Source organism: Pogona vitticeps, chromosome 1, assembly GCF_051106095.1.
Source record: "Pogona vitticeps strain Pit_001003342236 chromosome 1, PviZW2.1, whole genome shotgun sequence".
Classification (NCBI taxonomy): domain Eukaryota; kingdom Metazoa; phylum Chordata; class Lepidosauria; order Squamata; family Agamidae; genus Pogona; species Pogona vitticeps.
Window position 1 is genome coordinate 11,194,391 of NC_135783.1, and position 27,130 is coordinate 11,221,520.

Sequence of the window (27,130 nt, forward strand, 5' to 3'; positions counted from 1 at the left end):
GAAATCAACCCTGAATGCTCACTGGAAGGACAGATCCTGAAGCTGAGGCTCCAGTACTTTGGCCATCTGATGAGAAGAAAAGAGTCCTTGGAAAAAACCTTGATGTTAGGAAGGTGTGATGGCAAGAGGAGAAGGGGACCACCGAGGATGAGATGGCTGGACAGTGTCTGCGAAGCAACCAACATGAACCTGACACAACTCCGGGAGGCAGTAGAAGACAGGAGGGCCTGGCGTGCTCTGGTCCATGGGGTCACGAAGAGTCGGACACGACTAAACGACTAAACACAATCCACAAAGGTCGCACATTCGATTTTGGATTGTGGATGGCCGGGTGACTGAACAGGCGTGGAAACAGACACACTCCTCAGCGTTATATAGCATGAAATCCAAACTGATTTTGATCAGCTGCCAGAATGATGATCTCATAGAAGCCAATGTAATGATGAGTTTGGTGGGTGTTTTGGTTCCCACTGCAGACAAGCAAGTTGGGGGGGGGGCTGGGAGGCCTGCCTTTTGCTAAATAGATGGTGTTTGTTGCTTCTACCTGAAGCATACCATAAGTGGAAAAGGGCTTTGCGGAACACGGGGCAATCACTGCTGTCCCATACTCTACATTTGTCACCCTGGGGTTAACGTATTGCTAGATCAAGAATCTCTTGAGGCACATTATGAATGATTAGAAGCTTCGGCTTGCTGCTATTACGTTGGTTAAAATTTTTGTTCAGAGCAAAGTTACAGCTGACGTTATAATATCCAAAGCAAAGAAACTCATCACAGATCACTAGCCACCAAAGACATCATCCAAACTGTACCTTAACTTCCACCCCTAGAAAACACTATAATCCTGCTAGCCACCCACTCTGTATATACAGCATCAGCTAATGTGTGGAAGAGTTGAAGAATCTATGTAAGTATTGACTGTTCAGCCACTGCTTCGATGGGGCTACCCTATATTTTAAAGAACGGCAGGAAAAATGTGTCAGATAAAAACACAACCTATCCCACCCACATCAAATGCTGTTCTGCTGCATATTTATCAATATGTTTAACTTCCAAAAACAGGTTTATTTTAAAATTTCATTTCTTAGTAGGTGAAAATACGTATTTATTTTGTCTTTAGCAACAGACTATGCGCTCAGCGCATTACCGATCTAACCCTGAGATTTTCAGTCTTTTATCGTCAGCAATTAACAGCAAACACCTTGTCATAAACATTTTAAAAGGTCAAAGCGATTGCAACAGTTTGGCTAAAGAGATAAATGGTCAAATAAAACATCAAATTGTTAATTCCCAGGTGGCAAAAAGCAACCTACATCCGATCAATAAAGAATCTCTGAGCATTCTGGGAAAGAGGGAAGGGACAGCCTTGAAGTGTTGATAACTCGTTCCCATTATGTTGCTCCAGTTCCGCGTGTGATACAGTGAGCCGCAAAACCGTTTTAACTGCAAGTGAGTATTAATGGCCAAGCGGGATTGAAAGGTAGAGGGGATTTAGAGAAACTGCTAACATTTAAAAGAATAGAACAGAAAATACAGGTAGGTGCCTTGCTCAATTTACACTGCCAGGTGGGCAAAACACTTACTTACTTACTTACTTACTTACTTACTTACTTACTTGCTTGCTTGCTTGCTTGCTTGCTTGCTTGCTTGCTTGCTTGCTTGCTTGCTTGCTTACTTACTTACTTACTTACTTACTTACTTACTTACTTACTTACTTACTTACTTACTTACTTATCTATCCCACCAGCTCCCCCCGGGAAAGGACTCCAAGTGGCTTAGTTGTACTTTGCTCTGTTTCTCTTGCATCTACCTCTGTGCTGGGTTCGTTGGTATTTCGTGAAAGACTGAAACATCTCTCTTTTTTCCCCCAATAATATTTTCAGTTGCAACACAGACCTTCACGGCAGGTCCCTTTGTTGTGCATACATATCTGTACACTTCGAAACAAAGCAACAACCTCCTAATTGCAATTTGTGAGCTTCGAGATTATACCCCATTTCATTAAAAAGCGGAAGATGGTCTCACTGCATCACACAGTTAATAATATATGTATTCCTGCACACATCTCTATATGTGATCCTGTGTGTGTGCATATATGTATCACAAAAACAAAACAAAGAGTATTGTGAGTGTACACTGAGGTGCCACAGTAGCTTCCCCCCCCCCCCTTTTGTTGTTTTTCCTATTTGTGGTACACAGTGACAGAGTCTTAACATGGCTACTTCTTTGAAAACTATATCTACCTGTTCATAGATTTATAAGTTAGAATATTTATAGATAGAAAGATGAGCGTTTTTCAACATCTGTTACCAACCTCAACTTTCTAACCATTTTGCACAGTAAGACGCTCAAAATCCTCTCCAGTTAAATTGAGAGGTTGCTTTTACCTTCCTGAGGTAAAAGAAATTAGGACAAAATTTCCCCATCATCAATTGTAGTTACTTCTGCCTACCCCTGTTAATTAAGATAGATGCTGTTTTCTGCTAACTATTCTTGCAAAATCATGGCCAATTGTTTTCCTAGTTCGGGAAAAGAACAATAACAACCCCCAACGATCATCTTGGTCAAGTCTTTGATTCTAAAAGACTGCAAACTGCATTTTGGAATGAATCTCAAACAAGACATCCTAGCCTCCACATCTATCCAAAATTATTTTGGGGTATTTTCTGTCCCCACATACACAGACATACTCCTAAGTGCTTGAGTGGCCCATCTGATGAAGAGGTTTGTAGAACTTCAAAACTAGACTGTGAGATTTTAATGATATAATGAAGTTATCCCATCACCACCCTCACCCCATTCTAGCAGCCCCACCGGCTGCCAATCCATTTCCAGACACAAATCGAAGTGCTGGTTTTGACCTATAAAGCTCAAAATTGTTGGGCGTCCAAGCCTTCTCAAGGACCGTCTCTCCCTTTATGAGCCTGCCCAGGATGATTAAGATCATCCAGGGAAGCCTTTCTCTGTGTCTCATCATCCTCACAGGACCACTTGATGGGGACACAGGAGAAGGCCTTCTCTGCCGCTTCACTCTGGAACTCCCTTCCTCAGGAGGCCGGGCTGGGCCCATCTTTGCTGTCCTTCCATAAGCAGGTGAAGATTGTTCTCCTCAGGCAGGCTTTCCCTTAGTGATTGACAGTCTAAGAGAGGTTTTTAAATTGGGATGGTTAGCATTTTGTGGCTTTCAACCTGTTTTAACAATGCTTTTATTTAACATTTTAATACAACAATTACGACATAGTCTGAGGAAGGGGACTTGTCCACAAAAACTCACTTTAAAATACAGCAGTTAGTCTTTAAGGTGCAGTCACATTTTTGTCTTCTTCAACTTTTTCTTTGGTTTTCGCCAGAAATTTTAATACAATGTTTATGTAGTTCTTTTTTTTTAGTATTTGAGAATTTTATTGTCTTTTTTTTTTTTAATGATGTAAGACGCCTCGGGTCCTTTTACAAGAAAATTGGGTCAAAAAATATTTGAAATAAATGAATAAATCACCCATGGTTCTTTTTCTCCATAAATGTAATATAAATCGTAAATTTATATTACATTTTATATCATTTTGTTTTTTAATGTAAAACTGTATATTTTAAATTGTTTTTATCTTCTGAGTTGTGAGCCCCCCAGAGTAGACTATGTCTAGATGGGCAGCATATAAATGCAATAAATAAATAAATAAATAAATAAATAAATAAATAAATAAATAAATAAATAAATAAATAAATAAATAAATAAATAAATAAATTTTGTATTTTGCATGAGGACCACAGGTTTTTTCTTCTTTTTTTCTTGGAATTGTTACATACAGCACTGATGTTACCTGTCTGTCATGGGTTTGGAGGGAAAGTTCCATCCTATGGGGAGTGGAAGGCGGGACATCAGGAGGAGGGGCTGTACTGTATATATATGTGGAGCGTGTGAGGAGAAGCTGGAGAAGAGCTGAGAGAAGAAGCTTGAGTGGGAGTCTGTGTGTCAGACAGGGTACTACTGTGTGTCAGTCAGTACCAACCTGATAGGTTCAGGTGTCTGTATGGTTAGCCAGAACTGATAGGTTCAGGGTCTGTGCTTCAAGTTAAGTGTTCTGTGTGAACCAAACTGTGTGTATGTATGATTGAGACTAAGCCACGTTACTGTATCTTATTCACTTGATCATTTTATTTTTCCTGTGTGTTGTTTAAATAAACCTTGTTCTTTTATTCGTTAAAAATCCATCCCTGGTCTGTGTGACTTCATATAGGGAATGGTTGGTGGCAGCTTAGTGAAACTGTGGCATATCCCAGTAGGTCTGGGTTTGTCACATTGATTGGTGTCCAGCGGGTGGGATACGACTGGTCCAGTTGTCCAGTGGTACAGCAAAGCCTTGGCAAGTGTGCCCAGAGCAAGGGGGGTCTAGTCAGGGACAATCTGAGGCGCGTAGGTAATCTTCTAGGTGTACCTCACGGGGAGGTGCGCTAGTGGAAGAACGTGCCAACTGGGGACTAGATTAGGGAGCTCTGAGGCAACCACTTTTGGCGGGAAAAAAGCTGAGGCAAAACTGTGTAGTAGCAGTGATTTAGCCTGCCTGCTGCGAGGCCTAGCAGAGGGGGGTAGACTCTGGCTCGCAACTGTTGCAAGTTAGTGCTGAAGAACAGCAGCAATCTATAGAAAGCTGGTTCTGAGGCAAAAGAAAAAAAAAGTGGTCGCTTTATTTTGAGGCTTGACTTTTGAAAGCAGCCTGTTCTGGGGGGGGGATTATGCCCTTGACTCGAAGCCAAATGGCAGAGATGGGTGAAGTGAAAGACCCCCAGGTTGACCAAGGTTCTGAGGATGAATTTGGCTCAGTGCAAGGTGACAGCACAGGAGAACAGAACCCAGAACTCAGAAAAATACTCCTAGCCCAACAGCATGAACTGAGGGTGAGGGAAATGGAGCAAAGGGAAAGAGAGAAACAAAGGCAATTTGAAATAGAGAAAATGGAAAGAGAAGAAAGAATGGAGAGGGAGAGAGAGAAAATTGCTCTGGAAAAAGAAAGAATGGCGTTTGAGTTAAGAAAATTGGAACTGATGAATCAGAACAATAATAACAATAGGGATTCTGAGGGAGGCCAATTGTCTAAAGCTGACCTGAAGAAATTCCCTGTGTACCACAAGGGAGATTGTCCTGAAGTGTTCTTTTCCCTAGTGGAAAGAGCGTTTGTGGACTTCTCAGTAAGGGAAACTGAGAAGATGACCATCATGCGATCTTTAATCAGTGGCAGCCTTGCAGAAGTCTATGCAGAGATGCCAGAGGAACTGATGAAAGATTTTGCAGAGTTTAAAAAACTGGTGTTTGCCAGACATGGGATAAATGCGGAACAGCTGAGGCAAAGATTCAGGTCAATCACCAAGAAACCAGAGCAGACTTTTACCCAAGTGGGGGCCCAATTGGTGAGGCTGCTAGAGAAATGGCTATCTCAGGAGGGGACAGAGACCTTTCAGCAGCTCAAAGACTTGATAGCGCTGGAACAGTTCTATTCAGTCCTGCATGGGGAACTGAAATTCCAGGTGAGGGAAAGGAAACCGAAATCTGTGGCAGAAGCAGCCGAGATCGCAGATTTTATTTCCCAAATAAGAAAGCCCTTGGGTGAGGGGAAATCGATGGGGAAACCTAAAGAAACCTACAGCAAGTACTCTCAGGGACCAGGGAAAAGCCAGCAAGGGGGAGGGGCCCATGGTGAAGGGAAGCCCTCAGACATGAAACCAAGACCTCAGATTTTGGAGGGAAAACCAAAACCAGATGAGAAAGACTCAAAATATAGCAGAAAATGTTATTTCTGTCAGGGAAAGGGCCATCTAATCTCAGAGTGTGAGAAATTAAAGCAGCTAAAAGGAATTGTGCCTCAGGATTCGAGTGGAACCAAGCCAAAAGCTGTGTTCTGTGTCCAGAAAGAGCAAAGCTCCTTGTCACTGAGGGAGCCTGTTGCCATGGCTACTCAATCTGGAACAGTTACATCTGCTGATCAGGCTGAGGAAAATGGTCCTCTTGTGGAGGTCAGGCGCTGCTTACTTGTGAGAACAGATTCTCAGTTGTTTGAAACAGCAGGGGTGGACGTAGGAATACTTGACCATCAGTATCGGGGGTTAAGTGACCCTGTGCCATCCAGATATTATTCCTAGGGAGTATGTAATCCCAAATGAGAGCATAAAGGTGGCAGGGATTGAGGGACAGGTGATCTCACTGCCAGTAGCTGAGGTACCTATGAACTTTCAAGGCTGGAGGGGAGTTTGGCGGCTAGCGATTTCATCGACTCTGCCAGCAGCCGTGCTCGTGGGAAATGACCTGGCTGAACATGTGAAACGGGTGCTAGTGATTACACGCTCACAAGCCACCACGGGGACAGTTCAGGGGGGTAATGATGAGCCAGAGACGGAAGCAGGTGGGGGGAGTTCCAAAGCTGTGGTGGAAACCTTAACCACAGACAGCCGATTTGGCCAAGAGCAAAAGGCAGACGCCACTCTCCAAAAGTGTTTTGAACAGGTGACAGACGCCCAGCTAACACCTGAAACCCCAGTGAGATTTCGAGAGAAAAAGGGAATTTTATATAGAGAGACCCTGAGGAATATCTCAAAAGGGGGAGATGGGATCAGAAGTCAGCTAGTGGTACCTGAAAAGTATCGCCCCATGATTTTAAAAAGGGGGCACTCTGACATGTTTGCTGCGCACTTAGGGGTGAACAAAACACAACCGAGAATTACACAGAATTTTTACTGGCCTGAAATAGGGAAGCAGATCAAGGAGTTCTGTAAACAATGTGATGTGTGTCAGAGGCAGGGGAATAACCGTGACAGGACCAAAGCAAAGTTGTGCCCTTTGCCTGTGATTGACACTCCGTTCAAATGCATAGGGGTGGATATTGTGGGACCTTTGCCCAAGGCCACAAAGAGGGGGAACAGGTTCATTCTCACCATTGTGGACCATGCCACGAGGTACCCTGAAGCCATACCCTTGACTAACATTGAAACTAACACAGTGGCAGATGCCTTGGTGGGGTATATGTCCAGGATGGGATTTGCCTCAGAAATAATCACAGATTTGGGCGCGTCGTTCACATCGAAGCTCATGAAACGCTTATGGCAAATCTGTGGAATTAAGCACAAGGAAACCACTGCCTATCACCCTGAAAGTAATGGGTTAACTGAGAAGTTCAATGGGACTCTAATGCGCATGATTAGGGCTTACTTGGCAGAGAATCCAAACAATTGGGACCAGAAGCTGCAATCCCTTTTGTTTGCTTATCGATCAGTGCCACAAGCCAGTACCGGGTTCAGTCCGTTTGAACTTTTATTTGGGAGAAGGGTGAAAGGGCCCCTTGATTTGATCAAACAAAATTGGGAGCAGATCACCCAGGATGACCCACAAGACGTTGTGACATACATAGACTCTTTAAGGAATGACCTAAAGAGAAACCTAGAGCTAGCAGCAGAGACCCTGCCAGCTCAAAAGGTCAGAAAGAAAGCTTGGGATGACCAGGAAGGCAGGGAGAGGCACTTTAACCCAGGGGAGGAAGTGCTTTGGCCTAGGCTCTGCAAAGAGAACAAACTGCAGCTGGGTAGCCCAGAAATAAAATACTTGGGTCACATAGTAGGGGGAGGAGTGATAAAACCCCTAGAGGCTAAGATAGAAGCAGTTCGTGATTGGCCTAGACCCAACACCAAGAGAAAAGTCAAATCATTTCTTGGGATGGTGGGCTACTACAGAAAGTTCATCCCGAGGTTTAGCGAGATCGCGACTCCGCTGACCGATCTGACGAGGAAGAAGGCTGATGACCGCATCCCGTGGACCAGCGACTGTGAGGAGGCGTTCCGGAGGTTGAAGGAGGCGCTCATCAACTATCCAGTGCTGCGTGCTCCAGACTTCGACCGGGAGTTCATCATCTACACCAATGCGTCTAACAGCGGGGTAGGAGCAGTTCTTTGCCAGGAGGATGAAAATGGTGACCAGCATCCAGTGTCCTACCTGAGTAGGAAACTCCAGAAAGGTGAGAGACATTTGGCAACCGTGGAAAAGGAGTGCCTGGCCATAGTCTACGCGATCCAGAAGGCCAAGCCTTACATCTGGGGAAGACATTTTATTCTGTGCACTGACCATTCACCACTGCAATGGTTAAAGACAATGAAAACCCACAATAGTAAACTTATGAGGTGGGCTTTAAATCTGCAAGACTATGACTTTGAAGTGAAGGTGGTCAGAGGGTCAGTGAACTGTGTTGCTGACGCCTTGTCAAGAAGACCTGAAGAATGAAGACGGCGAAAGAAACATGGACTATGTATATATTTTGATGACAAAAAGTCAAATGTGTCTGTTTATTAAACATGTTGGTTTGTATGAATAAAGGTAACTTGATGTATTGTTAATGGTAAATGTTTAAATGCCTAATAGAGTGTAAGTATAAGTAAGTATGGTATTGTATGTTATTATATGACTGTTTTTGTTTGTTTTGGGTCCAGGTTGTTTTTTGGTGAAAAGCACCTTAGCTTTCCCCCTACAAAACAACTTATAAAGAGGGGAGGTGTTACATACAGCACTGATGTTACCTGTCTGTCATGGCTTTGGAGGGAAAGTTCCATCCTATGGGGAGTGGAAGGCGGGACATCAGGAGGAGGGGCTGTACTGTATATATATGTGGAGCGTGTGAGGAGAAGCTGGAGAAGAGCTGAGAGAAGAAGCTTGAGTGGGAGTCTGTGTGTCAGACAGGGTACTACTGTGTGTCAGTCAGTACCAACCTGATAGGTTCAGGTGTCTGTATGGTTAGCCAGAACTGATAGGTTCAGGGTCTGTGCTTCAAGTTAAGTGTTCTGTGTGAACCAAACTGTGTGTATGTATGATTGAGACTAAGCCACGTTACTGTATCTTATTCACTTGATCATTTTATTTTTCCTGTGTGTTGTTTAAATAAACCTTGTTCTTTTATTCGTTAAAAATCCATCCCTGGTCTGTGTGACTTCATATAGGGAATGGTTGGTGGCAGCTTAGTGAAACTGTGGCATATCCCAGTAGGTCTGGGTTTGTCACAGGAATTACAGAAGGGTTTGTTCTTGTGGGTGGAAGACTCCTTCCAGAAGTAGGGTGTTTCTTCCATTTATGGTCGAGAACTAGAGATGGGCACGAACTAGGTCCATGCTGGTTCGTTTCTTGGCCAAACAGGTGTCTGGCACTCCAAAGCCCCGCCTCCTCCAGCAACTACCCACTCAGAGGCAATGGCCCGGCTTCCCTGCCCTGCCTCCTCTAGGCGCTGCCTTTGAGTTGACTCCTGCTGGAGCAGGTGGGGCTTTGAAGCACCGAAAACCTGTTCGGCTGAGAAACGAACCAGCACAAGCTGCCGAACTGGCAGTTCATGCTCATCTCTAACCAGAACCTTTGGAACTGCGCCTGTGAAGCCTGCTTTGGTCTACTTACTATTCACAGGAAATGAATACAACCCAAGTAAATCACCCATTTCTCATGGAGTCAAGCACCAGAGGTACTTCGGCATGGTGTGTGAGCCCAGAAATGCCTTACAAGTACACAAGCATGTCTCCCATTTTATCTGTAAAATGCTGGAAAGGAATGCCATTGATTTCCCTTTTTCATTACGAAAATGGTGTCTTCCCATTATATACTGTGCGACTTCAAAATCAATAAGGTGCAAATGAAAGTTAAATGGGAGAATTTTCACTTCATTCATAGACAGACCTTCAGGCAGGGCAGGGGGAAGTGGGGAAGTGGCAAGAAATGGCCAAGTCACATCTTGTTTAATAACATTGACTCTATTGCTTCTTGACAGTGGTTTAAATGCTGAATTGGTACCTGGATGATTCAGGTTCAATTCCCCAGTGAGCTAGAAAATATACCAAATGATTTGGGACCAGTATCTTTCTCCCTTAATTGCAAAGACCCGGTGGAATGTCAAAAATAGAGTGACAGACAAGGACTCAGGAGCCCTTGGTTCAAATCCTTACTGAGCCATGGAAACTCTCTGGGCACTAATAAAATTATTCCTTAAATATCTCACTTACTATGAAGGCCCTGGAATTTTCAGCATGTATACAATATTGAAACAGCGCCGTCTACGTTGGCTTGGGCACGTCGTGAGAATGGCTGATGGTCGGATTCCAAAAGATCTCCTGTATGGAGAATTAGTGCAGGGAAGCCGCCCCCGAGGGAGACCACAGCTGCGTTACAAGGACATCTGCAAGCGGGACCTGAAGGCCTTAGGAATGGACCTCAACAGATGGGAAACCTTGACGTCTGAGCGTTCAGCCTGGAGGCAGGCGGTGCATCATGGCCTCTCCCAATTTGAAGAGACACTTGTACAGCAGACCGAGGCAAAGAGGCAGTCCCGAAACAAGCAAAACCAGGGAGCTGGACAGGGGACAGATTGGATTTGTCTCCAGTGTGGAAGGGATTGTCACTCTCGAATTGGCCTTCTCAGCCACACAAGACACTGTTCCAAGACCTCCATACAGAGCACGATACCATAGTCTCTTGAGACTGAAGGATGCCTACAAAAAAATGAAGGCCCTATTAGTGTTGCTTCCACCAGGTGCAACTTGATGGCACATAACATGCACAAAAGTGAATAGGAAAGATTTGGCAGTTTAATGAACTGAGAGCTCAATATCCGGTCTCAAAAAGAACTTACCTAGTTTTCTACTGAGCTTACCATCCTTGCTTAGCCTGAAATACCTTACAGGATGGTTGCAAAATGGAAAGAAGTACGGTAGACATTCCCAACCTTGGGTCCCAGAAATCCTGGCTGGCACAGCTAGTAGTGAAAGCTTCTGGACGTTTTAGTCCTAGAATATCTGGGGAACCAAGGTTGGGAACCACTGGAGTGCATTCCACTTTGAAGTTACTGGAGGAAAGGTGGAGATAAATCTAGTGAACAGACCAGTAATGTTGTGTGTGCATTCATACATGCACAACTGCCTACACCTATGAGGCTCCCCAGCTGAATTTTAAAATATTGGCCGGAATTCTATTCATTGCTGTGCGATGTGAGTTTATGCAGAGCATTATGCCCAAGCAAAGATGACTGTGCCATTCAGTGGTGCAGTTGGTCACCCAGCTCCCACTATGACCAACTGGTGGAAGTGCTTCCTGTATAGCACTTTCGCTTTGGTGGTATTTCAGCTCCCCCAAGTGTAACTTGATGTTATACCCATGTGCTACTCAACAGGATTTCAACCAATGTCAGATTTGTAATGTGCTTTTCCTGAAAGGAGCCCAGTACACTGTAGAAATGGGTGTTTCTGTGAAGTAGATTATGCTGGAATATCGCTGTTTTGCTCAATGCCATGTGTTGTTACTGAATTCGAATTCAATCTCTTGCATTCCTAGTCCTGTCCCCATGTTTAACTTTATTCACATAGCCACAGCGATACAATAAAACACATGGAAGCAAGAAACAGACTGTGATTACCAGTTTTCCCACCCTGCTTGACAAGATATTAAAAAACAATACAACACTAACATTAAAAAGAAGAAGAAAGTGCAAACATTGGCCACTCTTGTAATCTGCATTATTTCAAGGATATTTGGATTCCTAACATGTGGATCAGGATGTTCAATCGTCATTCAGAGAAATGGGATATTTTATTTCCCCAGAATCAATGTTATTACTGCAGAATTCACACAGAACCAGACATAACGAGGTAGGCGACAATTTTACAACATTGTTACTTGAAAAGCTGTGAAGAATGTTCTCAACTTTCCGCCACTTGCTGTAAGGAAGGGGGAGGGGTTATTATAGGCAAAAATCAGCTAGGACAAAAACTGTCCTCACAAATATATTACATTTTATTTTATTTTGTCCCTCTTAATGTGATGCATCAAGACAAACACACAAACAGACAAACAAACAAGTCATGATTCAAAGAAGCCAGTACAGTAAACTCAGATTATTAGTAGATGGCCCCATTTAGGGGGAACGTAAGAATTCTCAATGAACTCAGAAAATACCAGTCATACTAACCATAACTGTATCACTGTCCCCAACCCTAATCATAATCTAATCTTTAGTTCATAGGAATTTGTATGGGGTTAGAAAATACCCCCAGAAATCAATGAGTGTTTTTTTAAAAAAAAAATCTGGTTGAGAGTTAAACACACACACACGCATATCTAACTGCAACATTATTGTGTTTGTGGACATTTCTGCTTCCCTTAAAGTTCAAAACACAGTCTTCAATCATGCCTGAAATAGAAAGAGCCCATATTCAATTCATTTTTTTTAAAGGACCATGCCCGGCCATATATAACCTTTTTCTGTATGCCAGAGAACAAGACAACTTTTGTTCACAAACAGAGGTCTCTTCTACTATAAAGATCAAAGACAGCGAGATTATGAGTTAATTGCTATGAAAACACTCTCATTATCATTTGATTGTGGAAATCTGAGACCAAGGAAAAATGGGGCTTGGGTGGAAGGAGCTGGGGGGTGCAAATCACAGAACACTTAGTGATAATTGAACTCCTTAGCAATAAATAATAAATTTAGGCATTGTCAAAGTTGTGCATGCTGAGATAATTCTACCTAGCTGAGAGTGAGGAAGACAGGAGGGCCTGGCGTGCTCTGGTCCATGGGGTCACGAAGAGTCGGACACGACTAAACGACTAAAGAGAGAGAGAGAGAGAGAGAGAGAGAGAGAGAGAGAGGAATGTGCAAGTACTTAGGTTTTTCACATTTATTTATGTATGTGTTACTCCTGTGTCGTCCTTTCCTTTAGTGAGGTGAGGTGAAGGCAGCATACATGGTTTTACCCTCCCCTCTATAGTCTCATAATGTCCCCCGAAGTGGATTATGCTGAAAGAGAGTGAGTAGCACAGGTCAAAGGAAAGCATCATGACATTTCTCGCCATCTTTGGGGGAAAAAATTTATTCTATCTTTTAATTTATGTAAATTATTTTTTTTGTGATGTGGTATGTTATATGTTTACTTTTTAAGTGTATGTTGTAAGCCGCCTAGAGTGGTCACAATTGACTAGATAGGCGGGGTATAAATGAAATAAATAATAAATAAATAAATAAATAAATTGCAGTGAAGAAAGCAGGGGACTCTTCCTCTCGGCACCTAGAGGGGCAGGTTATCGTGAAGACCGGATAACCTTGATGTTGTCATAATTAACTATTTTGTAGTATAAATTAGGGATAGCATTTTAGGCATCTGGCTGCAGAGCAGAATGTTGGGAGTTTGATTCCCCACTCTGCCTCCTTGACGGGCTGGATTCAATGATCCATAGGGACCCTTCCTGCTCTGCAGTTCTAAGATTATATATATTATCTTGGGACAAATGTGTGAAAAATGGACCAAACTGGGGGAATTGTGTGATTCTCTGGTAACTACACTTTAGTCTGTAAGGTGCTAGTGAAAACCAAGAATGCCACTCATCAAGAGAAAATAAGGGATTGTGGTTTCTGTTGTCCTTCCAGAAAATCAGGCTTCGTAGCTTGTGCTGATTGAGAGTGGAGTCAATGTAGATCGCAAGCTGGATATCAGCCAACAGTGTGATGTAGCTACCAAAAAGGCAAATTCTATTTTAGGCTGCATTAAGAGAAGTATAGTCTCCAGATGGCGTGAAGTACTAGTTCCCCTCTATTTGGCACTGGGTAGGCCTCACCTTGAGTACTATGTCCAGTTCTGGACATCGCACTTCAAGAAGGAAGCCAACAAATTTGAACAAGTTCAGAAGAGGGCAACAAGGATGATCAGGGGGCTGGAAAGCAAGCCTTATGAGGAAAGGCTGAAAGAACTGGGCATGTATAATCTTGAGAAAAGAAGATTGACAGTTTTCAAATACTTTAAAGGCTGTCATACAGAAGAGAGGCAGGATCTTTTCTCGATCATCTCCGAGTGCAGGACACACAACAATGGGCTCAAGTTACAGGAAGACAGATTTTGGTTGAATATCAGGAAAAACTTCCTAACTGTTAGAGCAATAGGGCAATGGAACGAATAACCTCGAGAGGTAGTGAACGGTCTAACACTGAAGGCATTGAAGAGAAATTTAGACAACCAACTGGCCAATATCCTTTGATTTGTACTCCTGCACTGAGCAGGGGGTTGGACTTGATGGCCTTTTAGGCCCCTTCCAACTTAATGATTCTACGAAACACCTGCACCATATCTCTGTGAGAAAGGAAACTTCAAGGCTGGATTGGTACTGGTACTGAGTTAATTACCAGAATTTATTAGCTGAATGAAGGGAGATGGGAAGAAGTTTTTTTACTTACTTATTTGATTTGTGTCCCACCCATCTGGTCTATGCGACCACTCTGAGCGGCTATTCTCTTCCTGGTGAAAGTCTGTAAAAACTCAATGCCCAATTGGCAGATCTTCTGGAAGGGTTTGGAAAGTGGAATTTTTGATATAAAAATGGAAAGCGAAGTTACGTAGTTTATCCTAGTTATCTCTTATGAAAACACTGCGCTCATCTACTACTTTATTACATCACCTGCATTCCATATATGCCCTGAGGCTATGCTGAATTTATGCCAAGATGTAGATATTAGTATAGGTTAACTCGCTTTCTTATTTTCTTGTGGGATAGTTCTGGAATTGTTCTTCCATCAATGCTTTGATTGCTTATTGTGCTCCACACAGCTTTTGACTATTCTGTAACTGTTGAAACTGTTTTGAAATTTTGCTCTTTTGGATTTTTCAGCACCTTTAATTAATATATATAATATATATAATTAATAATACTTACACACACACACACACACACCTTTTTGGTTCTTTAGGATTAAGAGGGTCAGTAGCGCTAAAACCAGCCTTGCCTCAACCATCTACTATGAGCCTGTGTCTTCTGTGGGTATTTTTGACTTTCCTACCTTGCAGGGTTCACATAAGAGTCCATGCACTAAACTTTGTGGCTTTTTGGTAGCTCCCTGAAAGCATGACTTAATCAGGGTGGGTGAAGGTGTGGGGGTAGTATTGGGCAGGAGGATTTTCCCCAACAATCAGCACATTTGACACTTTTTGATTTTACCCACACTAGGATAATCAGAGTAGTGTTGCTGAGTGGTTGGTGTGGGTCTTTCTGACCCAGGTAAACCTAGACAGTCATCATATGGTAGGTCAAGGTGAGAAAGTAGACTAGTCTTCATGTTCTGGAATATTCTTCTCCCTCCCCCTTGTTCCCAGCTTGGTTTCCTCAACTTTTTGTTGTTTAGTCTTCAACTGCCTCCTGGAGTTGGGTCAAATTCATGTTGGTCGCTTTGATGACACTGTCCAACCATCTCGTCCTCTCTCGTCCCCTTTTGCCTTCACACTTTCCCAACATCAGGGTCTTTTCCAAGGAGTCTTTTCTTCTCATGAGATGGCCAAAGTACTGGAGCCTCTGCTTCAGGATCTGTCCTTCCACTGAGCTCTCGGGGTTGATTTCCTTCAAAATGGATAGGTTTGTTCTCCTTGCAGTCCAGGGGCCTCTCAAGAGTCTCCTCCAGCACCACAATTCAAAAGCATGAATTCTTTGGCGGTCAGCCTTCTTTATGGTCCAGCTCTCACTTCCATACATCTACAGTATTACATTTTCAAGATCAAGTGTATGGGGGATTGTGGAAAGATAATTGTTGAATGGCCTTTGAGTGGAAGGGTGGCAACAATCCCTAAACCCAGTCCAATCCCCCTCCCTTGAATGCTATGCCTCCCTAAAACGAAAGCTAAGGCCAGTTTGGAATCCATTCACAAGCAGAGGATGTGATTACCTATAAGCCAAAACAACTATGTATAGACAATGAAGTAAATATTGATTGCCTTCAAGTGAACACTTGAAAGGTCAGCCATTTTTCCCACACCAAATTGAATGCGGTCTATTTGCATAGAACCAGAGGTCAGATCTCAGAGCAAATTTCAGCTCTAATGATGTGTAAATCTAATTGCACTCTGCCTCTGTCATCAGCTTTATGTCTCCTGGGAAAGAATTATGTTTTCCCATAAAGCAAGCAAGAAGTTTATGTGCACCTAGGCAGGAAGCGTCTTCTGAGGCTTGCTTTTATTTTATTTTTTATTTTTTTGCACAGCACATCCAATGCTTTGTTCCATGAAGTAGCGAAAGTGGCAGCACTGGATGAGTTGCTTGTATCTTTCTCACCCATCAGCTGAACCATGTGACAGAGTAGCGGTAGTACAGGTACACACCAGGGTGCGATAACCAAAAAAATCTTCCCTGAGATGATGAATACGCCAAGCACCAGAGTAGTGTTGGTAGCAGAGATTGTATTATTTACAGAACATACCGGTATATTTACAGCTAGGTCTTTGTTCTCAGTCCCAAAGTAATGCACAACAGTTTCCACAGAGTTTAGTGCATATATCAGAGTCAATGTCCAGTAAATTAGTTCAGTAGTCGTATACCATATGTTCCATCCAGGCAGCCAGAGTTCCTCTTCAATTCCAAGCTCGTAGACACACCTTCCTCCAGGATTCTCCAGCACAGGAACAAGACGACTCTTCTCCACGAATACACCAACCGGCATCACCAACAACAACCCTCAACAACCCACAAATTGTGTATGCTTGGTCTGCTAGTTTTATCCCAGTATTGACCAATCCTAGGATTACATTCACAGTTGTAACAATCACCTCAGCTGTGTATATTCAAGCTTTACTTCACTTTACAATACTAATCCTGACAATACTTATTGTCATGGTAAAAACTGGATTTAACAATTCTATCAGGTTTAGCCCAAACCTGTTACCATGTGTGCTCCATGTGTGCACACACAGGCCCGTATCTCGTTCCACAGACAGAAAGGACACTAGTTTTGCTCAGAAATGGTTTTGGACTAACAGCAGTGGCCACAATGGGTCTTGGTCACACACAAAAAACAAAATATTCGGTGAAGGTTGCAGATTCCTCAGACAGACTGTCTAATCTTGCCAAAACAGCCTGTCTTCAACAAAGGCTAAACAAAGGCATTTTGAATGTTCCTTCCCACCTCCCACCCACACATATCTTTAGTTAAGGTATAAATATCGAAGCCCCCGTGAACACAGGGCCTCGACGAAACACAGAGTTGTGCCAAAGGGACAGAGGAAGCTGAATGAACCCAACTGTCATACCACCCCATGTGCAAGTTTCAGCCTTGACAGCATTTAAGAGAAAGTTAGACAGTCATATGTCAGATATACTTTAACTTAGATTCCTGCTTCGACTGTGAGGTCGGACTTGATGGCCTCATACACTGCTTCCAACTCCATTACTCTATGATTGATTGATTGATTGATTGGTTGATTGATTGATTGATTGATTGATTGATTGATTGATTGATTGATTTATACTCCACCCCTCTAGACCATGTCTACTCAGGGCGGCTTACAACATAAAAATCAATATAAAATATATATAATCATTAAAAATACAGTTACTATATTAATTAAGACAATTAATTTAAGAAAAAAAATTTACCAAGATGGGGTAAGATAAGGAAGGAAGAAATTCTGGGTACGGCCAATTTCAGAATATCTGCTCAGGGCACAATGCATGTTTGCATATTTTCTATGTGTTGCAGCAGATTCCATTTTGGATCAGTAACAAATCATAGCTTGGTGTTGTGATCCAAAGGTAGCAAACCATGTTTTGCCCAAAGCATGTTCAAATGTTACCAACTTCTTATCAGGTATGAAAGAGGAAAGCTTGATTGTAAGCCGCCCAGAGTAGATGTTGTCTAAATGGGCGGGGTATAAATTAAATAAATAAATGAACGAATAAACGAAGCATGTGAGCCTGCATTCACAGCTGTTGTTATCCTTCATGGCATACCGTAGATTGTCACTACCCAGAGGACGTTTATATCTGCAGTGATCCATTTGCACTGTTTCCATGGTTTTCATATATTAGCTCCCAGAATTCTCCAACAAACATAACTGCAGTCAGATGGTCTTGCAGATTTGGGACCTGTAGTTTCAAAATATACATTTCCAGGCTCTGTTTTAGCATGAGTTTCAGCTAGATATGAGAACTAACCTTGGTTTGGATGTTTGTGCCGGTTCATACATGTGACACAAGTGCCCTGTTTTCCCTTCCCCTGCCTTCCTTGTCAGAGACCCACACAGCAGTCAGAGTGCGCTCCTTTCCTCCTCCTCTTCAGCTGTTTGACCAGTTCCCCAGCAGGAGCATGGGTTTGCCTATCCTTTGCCTCCTTTTCTAAGTGGGCAATCGTCCAGGAAGGCAGGACAGGGAAGCCATGCTCCTTCTGGAGACTGGTCAAACAGCCAAAGAGGAAGAGGAGAGGACTACGTGCCAGTGGATGAGTAGGGGATCCAGCCAGGAGGCAGGGGAAGGGAAGAGGGCACAAATCTCCAAACCCTGGTTTGTGCCCATCTCTAGTTTCAACCTATTTCCATGTGCATAAGAAGTAATGTACACCACATTCCCCAGGTTTGGTGGGTTTCTAACCATTCTGCAACACATGCTTCATAAGCTGTTGTCTCTAGAAGAGCGTGCTTATGCTGTGCTTGGTTCTCCCAATGTAGTTTGGAGGCCCGTTCAGGATCTTGATTAGACATGGGAGCATCGTATTTGTATCCCAGGGGATACGAATATGAAGCTCGGCACCACAGGTGGCAGGACAGTCCATTCCTGCCCCCCAGAACCAGCCCGGTCCACTAGCTGGGCTTCTCACAGCACACACGTCTGTCAGCTGCCATATTATATCTGGACCCGGTGCTAACCATGGAAACCCAGGTGGCGTCCATGGTCCGCTCCGCCTATTTTCATCTATGGCAGATTGCCCAGCTGCGTCCATATCTTGATCGGGGGGCCCTCATTACTCTAGTACATGCACTTGTAATATCGAGACTAGGCCATTGTAATGCACTCTACGTGGGGCTGCCTTCGAGGCTGACGCGGAAACTTCAGATGGTCCAGAATGCGGCAGCCAGGCTCCTTAGTGGGGTGAGAAAACACCAGCATATCTCCCCCACTGTGGCTGCTTTGCACTGGTTGCCCATCCATTTCCGAGTCGACTTCAAAGTGCTAATGATCACTTATAAAGCCCTAAATGGTTTGGGACCTCAATATTTGGCAGATCGTCTTCTCCCACCCAGATCTACCCAAATCACCCGTCATTGCCAGCAGGGATGGCTGAGGGGTCTGATGCCGAGAGAGGCTCAGAAGGAAAAAACTAGAAACTGGGCCTTCTCAGCGGTGGCCCCTCGGCTATAGAACGCCCTTCCTACAGAAATTCGGCTGGCACCCTCGCTGGGTGTTTTTAAAAGACAGTTAAAAACTTGGTTATTTAAGCAGGCCTTCCCTCCAGTCAGCTAAGTCTTTTATTTTTTATTTTCCCCATCTTACCCTATTGGCAATTCTTTCCTAAATTAATTGTATTAACTAATATACCAACTGTATTTTTATGATTATCTATATTTTATATTGTCTTATTTTATGCTGTAAGCCACCCCGAGTAGACCTGGTCTAGAGGGGCGGGATATATATATATAAATATAAATATATATAAATATATATATATAAATAAATAAATAAATAAATAAATAAATAAATAAATAAATAAATAAATAAATAAATAAATAAATAAATAATGTGCTAATCACGGGTGTAGCCTTACCAGCGCTTCCCCGCCTCTCTCCCCATCCAACCGCTCCAGCAAGGGGGTGGAAACACAAAGCTTCCCGCTCAGCTGCTGGGCAGTCGGCTGAGGGGAGAGGTAGAGAAGCACCAGCAGAACAATTTGCACGATTGACATGACACGTGTGCTGTGAGAAAACCACTGAATGGACCAGGCTGGTTCTGGGCATCAGGAATGGACTGCCCTAGCAGCTGTGTTGCTGAGCTTTACATTAGTATCCCCCAGGATACATCTACGAAGCTCCCATATCTAATCTTGCTTTGGTGAGCAGTAATTTGTACACCATCTAATTCAATTTGGCCCCCAGATCTGAAGCGATTTTGTACATTCAGATTGCCAGTTTCCCATTGACTGTCACTGGAAAACCAAGCAAGCTATAACAATTTTTTTTTATTTTGCACGGATATAAATGAAATCTATAAAAGAGGAAATTTATGTTTACTTGTCTATGAAAGAAGAGTAAACAGGTCAAATTCCAGACTGCGAGCTTCAAGAGTTTGTGTGCTAGACACCTTGCTTTAAAAATAATAATCATAATAATAATAAAAGCCAAACCGGTTTGTGTCCTAGATCTGCGTTGAACTCATGTTATTCTGGAACAAAACCTGAAATTCCGCATCAATCTGGGCTTCATCCAAGCTGGTCCCAAGCAGGCAGATTCAGTTAGCAATCCAGTAATTCCTAGATGTTCGGATTTTACATCCAAAAGTTTCTGAGCTCCCAGTGACCATCTCTGGAAAATATCTAGAGGACAAGAAAGACAACCGGTGTGAAAATGTACAGTTCCCCATTTCTTAAGCAAGGGGCACAGTTTAAGTATCCCTTGACCCATTAGAATCCTTCTGTGCCTCTCCCGGGGCCTCCCTGGCAGCCGTTGCAAACAGCCCCAAAGCAGCAGAAATGTGAAAGGAACAGGTGCTCCGGTCGGCCACAGTTGGAACGCATGCCAAGTACAGAGAAAAAGCAAGGAAGGAAGCCACCTACCCGAAGGGGCTTAATTGTGTGAGTCTTTTGTGGCTAAAGAGTTTGATTTATTTTTTTAATGGTGGTAATATTTAACCCTGTAGACAACTTTTTCTCCGTTCTGTTTCTTTTCTTGGGCTAAAGGAGCGTGGAAATCTCCAAAGGGAATCTTGGTGGTCTCAGTGAAACCAGTACAGTAGTTGTTGTTTTTTATCGTACATCAGTCGATGGTGAAAGCATGCTTGGAGCGTGTCACGGCAGGATGTAGGCAGGGAGGACAAGGTTAGGCTGCAGGTGCAAATCATCTTGCATGACAAACTAAATTCCCAGTACTGTATATAGAAAGCTAGCCTGTTAAGGATCAGACCTTGGATAATATGCTTTTTGGCATAACTTCCAAAATTGTGGAGCCAGCACAGTCCTGTGGCCTTGCTAGGTGGGGGGCTTCTGGGGGGGGGGGTTAGTCCAAGATAAGGAGTCAGCCTCATCTTCTCCATTATAGTGTGAAGGTTTCTCCATATAGAGGAACAAGTAATTTCATTCTATTAACATTTAGAAACCATACGAAAGATACTTTTATTCCAACAGGCACTGACGTAGCTCTCTTTCTAGATCGTGGCCTACTTTTGGTTTGAACTTCGTCAGTTATTCTTCCTATATGATATTGTTCTGTTTTAATTTATAGGGGCATCTTACACATTTAATACATTTTTGTACCACCTTTCAGCTAGTTGATTTCCAGGGCAGTATACAGCAGAACATATAAATAGTATAAAGAGAACAAAATCAGATAGATAGATATATTTTAAGGCCATCAATTAAAAGGATGAGATCAGACCAATTAAAAGATTAAAACAATTGGTAAAATATGGCTCTTGTTAAGCTGAAGCAATCGTACTTTGGGCTTATGATGAGAAGACAAGGGAAACTGAAAAATCCAAGAATGCTAGGAGAAGTGGAAGACAGTAAGAAAAGAGGAAGACGGAATATGAGATAGATTGACTCAATAAAAGAAGCCATGGCTTTGAGGTTGAAAGACCTGGGCAGGGCTGTTAATGACTGTATCTTCTGGGGCTCACTTATTCAAAGGAATTCTGTAAGAAGAAGCAGCTAGAGGCATATAACAATAGAATATAACAGAAGTACCTACTTACCTCAGAGAAGCTCCAGTGAATGTGTCAGATATTATTTGTGCATAGATATCCATAGGACTGTCAGTAAAAAAGAGCTCTCTATTTCATTTCGCATTTGGCAGAGTGCAGAAAAGGTAGCAAAGTGGACGCCAGACAAACTTCTTTGGGAAACACACAGGCACTAAAAAAACCTCCAGTCGCCAACCATCTCCTCTTTAATGCCGGTTTCTTTGTATTGAAATAAATCAATATAAAACAGCAGATTTGCCTATGAAATTGCTATTGCTCAATGCAGGAATACAATCAAAGCATATCTGCTAGGTGATTATCTAAGTTCTTCTTGACTGCCTCCAGTGTTGGAGCACTCACCAACTCCCGAGGTAACTGGTTCCACTGTCGCACCTCTTCTAACAGTTTCCTGATATCTGGCTTCCTTTAACTTGAGCCCATTGTTGCGTGTCTTGCACTCTGGGATGATTGAGAACAGATCTTGCCCCTCCTCTGTACGACACTCTTTCAAATATTTGAAAAGTGCTATCCTGTCACCCCTCAGTCTTCTTTTCTCAAGGCTAAACATGCCCAATTCTTTCAGCCTTTCCTCATAAGGCTTGTTTTCCGCCCCCCTGATCATCCTTGTTGCCCTCTTCTGAACTCATTCAAATTTGTTGGCTTCCTTCTTGAAGTGCGATGTTCAGAACTGGACATAGTACTCAAGGCGAGACCTAACCAGTGCTGAATAGAGGGGTACCAGCACCTCATGGGATTTGGAAACTATACTTCTAATAATGTAGCCTAAAATAGCATTTGCCTTTTTTGTAGCCACATCACACTGTTGGCTCATATTTAGCTTGTGATCTATGACAATTCCAAGATCCTTCTCACTCGTAGTTTGGCTGAGCCAGGTATTCCCCCATCTTGTAACTGGGCAATTGGTTTCTTTTCCCGAGGTGCAGTACTCTGCACTTATCCCTGTTGAATTTCATTCTGTTGCTTTCGGCCCAGTGGTCCATCCTATCAAGGTCATTTTGAATTTTGTTTCTGTCTCCAAGGGTATTAGCTATTCCGCCCAATTTGGTATCATCTGCAAATTTTGCTTTGCCCTTTTGAAACATGCTAGTAAAATCAAGCCCATGTTTCTAAGAAGCTTGTACCAATTTAGAGGCGCAGGTTATAAGTGTATATAAATTCTAAATGGAGCAACTGCTTAATTTAAACCAGGGATGGACAACAGATAGGCTGTGGCCTGCACATTATCCTCTCAACCAGCTGGGGCCACTGTATTCCTGCTACTGAACTTGTTGCCACTATGGCACGTTTCCTTTAAATTTGGTGCCACAAGGACCATGTTTCGTAGCAGGGCAGTAGTAAAACCCCTTTTAAAGCAACCATGTAGAGCACATCTCTTGTTTTGAAGCCAATGAAGACTCCCAGAAGACCCTTCAGAAGTGCCCATCTAATAATCCACATGTGTCTTTTTTTTTTTTCTGTTCAACTGAAGTCCTAAATTTTAAAGGTGGATGGCATCACGTTGGTGAATTAGGCCAGCGCAGTTGTGATCTGCTGGTGGGTAGCAATGCCGTTCTCCATTTAAAGAAGTTCCCTAATTTTTATCTGAAGAAACAAAACTGGGAAGTTTGGTCATTGCAGGAGAATTCCTCTCTAATTGTTCTCACAGAATAATTCCAGAATTACAAAGTCATGTGGCCGGAGATAGGCATTTTCATAAAATTGGCAAAACATCTCAATAGAGGTACGCTGACTTTTGGCTTCACTGATAGACAGATGGGTTAGTTGTGCCAGATTTTTCCAGGAACAAAAGAGCCGTTTTCCAGCCCCAGGTCTCCACAGTTTCTTTCTGGATCCTACTGTAAAAGTACCAAGGAACTGGTGAGGGTCTAAGAAGCTTTCCAGAAGAAACAAATGTTTCCAAAGGAAATGCAGTAGCTGTTGTTGCTGTGATGTGCCATCAGGTTGCCTCTGCCTTACAGCGAACCTATGAATGAGCAATCTCCAAAATGTCCTATCCTCAACTCCCTGAAGTTGTTGTTTGGTTGTTTAGTCATGTCCGACTCTTTGTGACCCCATGGACCAGAGCACGCCAGGCCCTCCTGTCTTCCACTGCCTCCCAGAGCTGTGTCAAATTCATATTGGTCGCTTTGATGACACTGTCCAATCATCTCATCCTCTGTCGTCCCCTTCTCCTCTTGCCTTCACACTTTCCCAACATCAGGGTCTTTTCCAGGGAGTCTTCTCTTCTCATGAGATGGCCAAAGTATTGGAGCCTCAGCTTCCGGATCTGTCCTTCCAGTGAGCACTCAGGGTTGATTTCCTTTAGAATGGATAGGTTTGTTCTCCTTGCGGTCCAGGGGTGACTCTCAAGAGCCTCCTCCAACACCACAATTCAAAAGCATCAATTCTTCAGCGGTCTGCTTTCTTTATGGTCCAGCTCTCACTTCCGTACATCACTACAGGGAAACCCATAGCTTTGACTATTCGGACTTTTGTTGGCAAGGTGATGTCTCTGCTGTTTATGATGCTATCGAGGTTTGTCATTGCTTTCCTCCCAAGAAGCAGGCATATTTTAATTTCGGGGCTGCTGTCACCATCTGAACTTCAGCTAACAACTGCCTACTCCACTGTTATAAACTGAACCTTGCTTTTGGGAGTCAGTCCATCTTGTATGTATTTGGACTTCCTCTTTTCCTGATGTCTTCCTCCTTTCCCAGCATGATAGACTTTTCCAGAGGATCTTACCTTCTCACAAGGTGCCCAAAGTAGGACAACCTAAGTTTCAATATTTTTGCCTCTAGAGAGAGTTCAGGCTGGATTTGATCTGGGACCCACTTGTCTGTCCTTCTGGCAATACAGAGTGTATCATCAAAGCGGTCCTCCAGCACCACATTTCAAAGGAATCAACTTTTTCCCCCTGTCAGCTTTCTTCACTGTCCAGCTTTCACACCCATACATGCAGATCAGAAATAGAAGCGTGGGGATGATCCTGAGGAATGGAATGATTTTTGTGAATTGTGTCAGAGCCAGCCCTATCATTAGGCAGAGTGAGATGACTCTTTCTGCTGAGAGATGTTGGAAAAAGGAAGGAGGGCAAACGTAAGGAGTTAGAAAAAGCCGCCAGATGTTCCGTGCCACCCGCTCTTGCACCTTCTAAGCCTGCAGGATGGGAACGCCGCCCTGCGATTATTATTCACACAATACTCCACTGCCAGACAAGTTGGTTTCATTGTGTGCAGTGAGAAGGATGCTGTCTTGTTGTTTCCTGTGTGCAGCAAACTAACCAGGGCTGGGCTTCCCTTCTGTACAATCCATATATATATATATACTCCTTGCGTCTGAGTTTCATTTCGCTGACAAATAGATCTAGATACCGCTGTAGCTGCTAGATTATAAATATATTCCAGTGTGAAGTAGTGGATAGAGCAAGGAGCTAGGACTCAGGAGAGCTCCCTGCTCAACCACGGAAACTCATAAAGGTGTGTGTGGAAATGGTCAAATCACTCCTTAAATATATACAGTGAAGATGCTACTGGGGTTTCTGTAAACCAGACGCAACTGGATGCATTTAACAGTAACAACACAAATGCATAGATGATATAGATAGAAACAGATTAGTCCGTAAAATGAGACTTTCACTCAGGGAGCAGGGTTCTTTCATTTTACTCAAAACTTGACTTGGCGGAATACATGTCAACCTTTTTTCTGAGTAAGATGCCAAGGGGACTAGCTCAGTCCTTGCATCACACACTGCCTCTCCCGCGCAAGTTAAAAGGCTGGCCCTTTTTATCTCTTTGTCCCCTTTCTCCCTTCAGAATGTTCTGGGGAGTTAAGCGCTCCACTCTTGCTTGGAGTCAGCCTCTGAACTTCAGCTAACAATGCGATAAAGTAACTTCTTTCGTTCACTCCCTGCTTTTTTTTTTTTTTAGCAGATTGGAGAATGGGCAAGGGGGAGCTGAGGGAGGACCCTAAAGCTTTGACAGATGGTACTCAGCGCTTGACTCCTGCTGAGCTCAGCAGGGCTGATGGTTTAGGACTGTCAAAAAGACTCTTGCCTATGAAGTGAATAACAAAGTGGGGCCTGCCAGCCTCTTCTCCTAGAGAAAGACCGGCCGGCCAGCCGTTGTAATGTTGTCGCGCTTGGGTTTCTTTCAGCCTGGCGGAGGGAGCCTCCGAAACTTCTCAAAAGCATTATGGCGGGTGCCTGTGCAGCAGGCAGATGCTTCGCTGCTCAAGAAATAAGTTGGAAAAACGGAAATCAAAAGAAGCGTGGAAGAATAGAATCAACTTTGGTTGTGGAGTCCTGGGCAAAACCCAGTAAGTGGCGAATCCGGAGGACTTGAAAGAGGCATTCGATTCAAAGAGAAGAACCGAATGTTCAAAAGATGCTGCCTCCTTTTTCCCCCAACTTAAATGAACCAGAGCCAAAATGTACAGTGGACTTATTAAAAAAAATGCCATTGAACCGAAGTTTGCTAGCTATTGCTCAGCTACAAACATCTCTTTCCAGACATGCCTGCGCTGCTCACATAAGCACACCATTGAAATAAGGAGAATTGCAAACAAATCCTTCCTGGTAAGCCCAAACCTTGTTTTATTATTACTATTGGATGGAGTAGATAATGTGATGTTAGGTATAGAAGTTGGAAATCATCGCTGTGCAGTTACTTATGTCTTACTCTTTGTCACCAAATTAATGTTGGAGCATTTACAGTGAATGCCCAACTTTTGGGGGTACTCATTATTGATACATGAATGTGAAGATCGTAGATGAATTTTAAGGCTACCTGGAAATGGAGGTGTGTTTCCATATATTTTGGATGATGCATAAATGGATGCTGTCAGCTGTCATCAGCCATTGTCCCCACTCTGAACTTCCAGACAGTCACAAGGTTCAACTAGAATTGTCAGAATTCAAAAGTACTCTGTCATATTTTTTTTCAGCACTTTAGTGTGCTACTAAATAAATGTGGTCAGCTGTAATCCAAAAAGAGCAACACCAGCAAGCTCTGGGTTAAATTTATACTGTCGTGGCCTACTAACTGGACGAGAAGATTGGAAGGAGAGGTGCTTTGAGAGTTAAAAGCAATCTGTTCATTGTTGCACTGACTCACCTTCTACCGTATCCTGTAAATTAGCTTGGTTTTTTGTGATTGGTCAACAGGAAGGAAACAGGGGCTTCATTTGCAAGTCAAATGGCTCAAGCACAAGCTTTGGTAAGATTGCCTGCTTGGTGGGGAAAATATTATAATAGTTGGAAATATATCATTCTCTTAAATAGGATTTAACTTTCAGTTCTCTTAATTTTCATTCCTTTTTTTAGTAAGAATGAAAAGAATTTGTGGGGCCTGTGCTACTATCTTTAATTTTAAATATTAAAAACACGACAAACCTCAATATAAGGGTTAGATATAGATCTAGTTGTGTTTAGGAAAT

General features: G+C 43.0%; 1 long non-coding RNA gene across 1 annotated transcript in view; it reads left to right on the forward strand.

Annotated features, from left to right (window-relative positions):
- Positions 1-26,887, forward strand: part of LOC144584940 (uncharacterized) — a 48,171-nt gene extending 21,284 nt beyond the window's left edge. Inside the window, exon 2 of the long non-coding RNA XR_013539439.1 lies at positions 25,850-26,887. This is a non-coding gene — a long non-coding RNA (uncharacterized LOC144584940). The remainder of the gene's footprint in view (positions 1-25,849) is intronic.
- The last annotated feature ends 243 nt before the right edge of the window (positions 26,888-27,130 follow it).